The sequence below is a fragment of the Diceros bicornis genome, chromosome 31 (assembly GCF_020826845.1).
Source record: "Diceros bicornis minor isolate mBicDic1 chromosome 31, mDicBic1.mat.cur, whole genome shotgun sequence".
Classification (NCBI taxonomy): Eukaryota; Metazoa; Chordata; class Mammalia; order Perissodactyla; family Rhinocerotidae; genus Diceros; species Diceros bicornis.
The window spans coordinates 19,111,781-19,117,780 of record NC_080770.1 but is presented as its reverse complement, the minus strand read 5'-3'; positions in this window follow the sequence as shown (position 1 = coordinate 19,117,780).

The following is a 6,000-nucleotide window of genomic DNA, read 5'->3' as shown; positions in this document are numbered from 1 at the left end:
GTAATCTTTAGAGATGCTGACTTCAGATATTAAAAGCACTTGACCTACAAAGCAAGCAGGAAAACTTTTAAATGTATTAAAATTTATATTTTATTTGTTCATTCAATTAATAGAATGTTTACAGAGTATGTCTTTGGGCCAAATGTGTCATAGACATCGTGATTACCAAATTGAGTAAGAGATAGTTGCCTACCCTCAGTGATTTGCTACATAGGGAAGGATCAGGCAATTCTAGGGTAATAAGTACCGTTATAAAAATATTCACACAATGCTAAGGGTCACAGTGTAGGAAGATATCAGCCAAACTAGAATCAGAGAAGAATTCCCAGAGGAGGCAATGCTTTAGCTGAGTTTTAAAGGAAAAGTCAAAGAACAAGAGAACATAGGAGGGGAATTACATGAAAAAGCACCATTCATAAAGTCACAGACGTGTAATACTTGAAACCCCTTTAAGATAATTTACATATTCAAAGTGAGTAGATCAAATTATGGCTAGAAAGTCACTGCCCTGAATTGTCTCAGATCTCATTGAAACCACTATTTTTAGGGTCTTTAGATATTTCACTTTTCTGTGACCAATAAATTCTGAAGCACTTCAATTTTGTGTCTCTAGCCCCTATCTCTCCCCTAATCTTCAAATTTGTATATGCAACATTTCCAATTTTAGACATCACTAATTGAATGTCAATTTAGTATTTATTAAACTAAATTTTTAATTTTCCACAATAAACATTGGTCTTCCTCGTCTCATTAAATGATACCACCTTCAATGTAATTGTTCAGACAACAAATATCACAGTGTCCTTCACTCATTATTGCTTTCGTATTATTTGTTGATACAATTTACAAGTCCTGTTGACTCTACTTTTTAATATATCACAAATTTGATCGTTTCCCAACACCCATTTCCTTCCTGGCTGACCGCAATAGCCTCCTGCCAAGTCTCTCCACTCTCATTCTGCCCTCCAACAATTTCTTCTCCTGAAGCAGCTCAAATGATCTTTTTAAAATCTTATTGTGATGATACCAACTACTGCTCAAAACTCCTACAGTGGATTCCCATCACACACACAATTTAATGTACCATATTTAATATTATAGTAACAAGAACTGTAATCCCCATTTCATAGTTGAAGAAATTGAGGCTCAGACATCTAATTAACTTCCCCAAGGTCACTCATTTTTAAGTGAGGAAACTAGAATTAGACTCTGTTTGATTTATTTCAAAGTGATTTAGTTTCCTATATTATGAAGAAATTCACATGACTGTGAAGTCCGGTTCCCACTATTTGCTGTTACTCTTACCTTGCGGAGGCTGGTTCACAGTCTGAAGGAAGACTTTTTAACTCGCTCACAGGGACCTGGGATTCTTTCGTCCAGTGTGACAGCAGAGGACACAAAGCTGCACTATGACTTGAGAATATAGTTTGTTTCATTTGGCTGTCCGTCCATTTTCTCCACAGAGTCTTCTGATTATAGAGAAGATTGTTTTTATTTGCACCACAGATTGTTTAATAGGATTCCCATGGTGCACACAGAAAAACAGAAGTTTACCATGTTAGGATAATTTATCAAAAAAGCAAGCAAACCCTAATTTTACATAAGAAAAGCTACTAGCCATTTTCCAGGAAAATTTTTCTAGAGTTACTTCTTTCCTACTAACCTCAAAATAGAAAAATACTAGTCAATTGTTTAGTCCTTCTCTTTCTATCATGTTGGTATAGCCAGACTATTTGACTGGAGATTTTGAGAGACATTCTTGGGCCTTTTTTAATGGGATGCTTTAAGCCTTACAGAAGACCTCCTGAAAAGTTCATAACAGCTCTTAAGGGGATAACATCTTCTTCCCAACAGCAGAAAGGATCATTGGACATATTATCACTTCTGATTGCATTTTCATGGAGTCCTGGAGTTGGCATACATCCAAGACTAATTCTTACTTAAATTCCCTGGGATCTGCTACAAAATTTAAAAGAATACTTATACATAAAGATACTACTAGCCCAAATCGCTTAAGTAGCTTCAGAAAGATGTAACATGGAGAAAAAAAGCTTTAAAACTATTATAAGACTATTGCCAGGCAAGAATAAAATATAAGGCTAGTCATTTTATTCCAGTGAAGATTAATTTATCAAGTATTTCCTCACTTGCCACAGCAAATTTTTCTTTCCTTTTATTTAATAGTCAATTTATTCTGCCTTGAAGTGTGGTAACACGTTAAAAAAAATTGTCCCCAATTTAGATGTAGTAAATAATTATTTATCCAATTATTAATTACTTTTTAAAAAGTAAGAACATCTATTTTGTGTCAGTGTCAACTAAAAAGTAAATTCACCTGTTATTTCACCCTCAAGATGAGTTTATTTGGGAATAGCCAATGGGCTTGCAATTAGGGATATGCATGCTATGGCTAACCACAGGCAAATCTGGAAAACAAAGGAGGAGAGTTGGCTTCTAGAGAAGAAAAGGGAGAGCAGGGAGGAGCTGTTCTAAAAGAAAGTACCTGGGGGAAAGTAACAGATCAGGGAGGCCATGGCTTATTACTGGCTGCGCTGTGGCATTTCTTGTTGGCTGGGCTGTTGCTAGATGGGGAGAGAAATCTTTCTTCAGTAGTAAAGTAGTTTTACTTCCTGTTGAAGATGCAAGCACAGGTCTTTTTCTGTTTGGTGTAATTGAGGGTGTATAATACGGCATGACAGCTTCACCTACAGGCTTCTGTCCCTAAATTTAGTTAAGGTTTCTTTTATTAATTTCCACATCAGGAACTGTGCTATGAGTGGGAACACAGCAAAAAATAAAACAGAAATAAAATCATGTAAAAGGTCCTTCCTGCATGAGCCTTATATTCTTATAAGAGAGTCAGACAATAAATAAGGGGACAGTTTAATAAAGTAATTATTGTCTTATTCAGAGCTTATAAGACAGCAAACAGGGTACTGTGACGGAAAGTAAGAGGGAGAATTCTACTGTAGATAAGATTATCACAGAAGACCTTTCTTAAGGTAATGTTTAAGCTGAGATCCAAAGGATAGGAAGTTGCTACCATCTGAAGCACTGCTACATGTAATAATACTAAGTAAAAATTAACTAGTTAAGTAAAATTATCTCACCTCACAGATGATGTGACCTATATGTAGAAAACTAAAAATTTCAAAGGAATTTTTATAGCAGCACCATGTTGAAAAGTAGCGGTGAGAATGGGCATACTTGTCTTTTTCCCTATTTTAGTGGAAAAGTTTTAAAACTTTCTCTGTTGAGTATGATGTTAGCTATGGATTTGACCTATATGGTATTTATTATGTTGAGATATATTCCCTATATACCAAATTTGTTAAGAGCTTTTAATCATAAAAGGATATTGAATTTCTAAACTACATAGGAATGACTCAAAAGGAAATTAAGAAAACAATTGCATTTACAACAGCATCAAAAAGAGTAAAATACTTAAGAATAAACTTAACCAAGGAGGCAAAAGGCCTGTACATTGAAACTGCAAAATGTTGCTGAAAAATATTATAGAAGACACAAATAAATGGAAAGACTTTCATAGACTGGCAGATTTAACATTATCAAGATGTCAAACTACCTAAAGTGATCTACAGAGTGAATACAATGACCATTAAATCCCAAAAGTGTGTTTTGCAGAAATAGAAAAATCCATCCTAAAATTCACATGGAATCTCAAAGGACTCCAAATAGCCAAAACAATCTTGAAAAAGAAGAACAAATTTGGAGGTCTCACACTTCCTGATTCTAAAACTTACTACAAAGCTATGCTAATCAAAACATTGTGGTCTTGGCATAAAGACAGACACATAGACTAATGGAATAAAATTGAGAGCCTAGAAATAAACTTTTGCATATGTTTTCAAATGATTTTTGACAACAGTACAAAGAGCATTCAACAGCAAAATGACAATCTTTCACCGAATAGTGTTGTGAAAACTGGATATCTAAAAGCCAAGGAATGAAGTCGAATTCTGAGATTATATCTTATACAAAAACTAACTCAAAATAGTTCAAAGACCTAAAATATTAGCTAAAACTATAGAACTCTTAGAAGAAAAAATAAAAGAAAATGTAGATTAACAATGATTTCTTGGATATGACACAAAAAGCACAGTAAAGAAAAAATAGATAAATTGTACTTTAACAAAATTCAGAACTTTTGTGCTTCAAATGACTCTATAACAGAGTGAAAAGGCAACTCATGGAATGGGAGAAAATATTTGCAAACAATATATCTGACAAGGTGTTAACGTGTAGAATATACAAAGAACCTCTACATCTCAACAAGAAAAAAAATAAAACAATTAAAGTTGAGCAAAGGATTTGAATAAACCTTTCTCCAAATAAAATAAATAAATATCCAGTAAGTATAGGAAAAGATCTCAACATCACTAATCACTAGGAAAATGCAATTCAAAACTATAATAAAATACAGCTTCACACCCATTAGGATAGCTATTATAAAAAAAAAAAAGAAAATAACATATATAAGAACTGGAACAATTGTGCATTACTGTGGGAATGTAAAGTGAAGCAGCTGCTAGAGAAATGTTATGGTTGTTCCTCAAAAAATTAAAGAATTATATCATTTACCATTTCTACTCTTGAGTATATATCCAAAATAATGGAAAGCAGGGACTCAAACACCCTGCTGTTTCTACACCCATTTTTATGGTAGTATTATTCACAATAGCCAGAAAGTAGAAGCAACTGAAGTGTCTACTGACAGACAAATGTATAAACAAAATGAGGTACATGCATACAATGAGATATTTTCAGCCTTGAAAAGGAAGGAAATCCTGACACATGCTAACACATAGATTAACCTATAATACATTGTTCTAAGTTAACTAAGGCGCTCACAAAAGGACAAAGACTGTGTGGTTTCAATTACATAATGTACATAAAGTAGCCAAATTCATCGACAGAAAGTAGAATGTTCATTGCCTGGGGCTCAGGGAGGGGGAATGAGGAATTATTGTTTAATGGATGTGGAGATTCAGTTTGGGAGGAAGAAAAAGTTATAGAGATGGATGATGGTGATGTTTGCGTAACAATGTGAATTAACTTAATTCCACTGAATTGGACACTTAAAATTGTAAATTTTGTTATGTATATTTTACCACAATTTAAAACACAAATTTAAAAATTATGGTGACTTCATTAATAGGCTCATGATCTGAACATAATAGCTCAAAGTACATGCAAAGATATACCTGGGTAATTAGTTTGAAAGGTGGATATATCAATCCAACAACAAAACTACTAAATTAAAATTTCTATTGCTATGTCCTGAGAATCTGCATTCTACAAGATCCTAACTATTTCTATAAACACAACCATGGCTTTATCAATGAAGAAAGTTGCGATTGGGTGCAAATACACAAACGTGCAGGGCACAAAGTCTGAGATAACCTCAGTGATGTGAGATACACAGGTGGACAGGGCTTTGCATCTCACCTCCAAATATTGGTCCAGAGGAAGTACAAGATAATTACATAGGAGACCATCAAGAGGAAAAAATTTAACAGGCTGATGAATCCACGGACGGCAGCAACAAAAAGACAAAGGATATGTGTGCCCATGTAGAGGAGTTTCAACAAAAGTTTTGTCAGGCATGAATGGTCTATGACATTGGAGCCACAGACAGGCAGTCAGACTGTGAAGAGGATCTGAATCTTTGCAAGGACAGAGCTTCTGGCTCATGTCACTAGAGAGGAAATGTTACATCCCTGTCACCCATAGTACAGGGGTTCATAGTTCACAGGAAATCACATGATTTCACAGCAGAGGGGTTTGCAAAAGGCCACGTAATGGTCAGTGGCAACCACCATGGGCAGAATGATCTCAGTAGCACCAAAAGATGCTCAGCAAAGACTTCGGTCATGTATTTGCTGAAAAAGATGGCTTTCCTTAAAGCAAAAGTGTTAGCTAACATTTTAGGGATCATGGATGAAGAACAGCAGCTATCTATGAGGGATAAGTAACAGA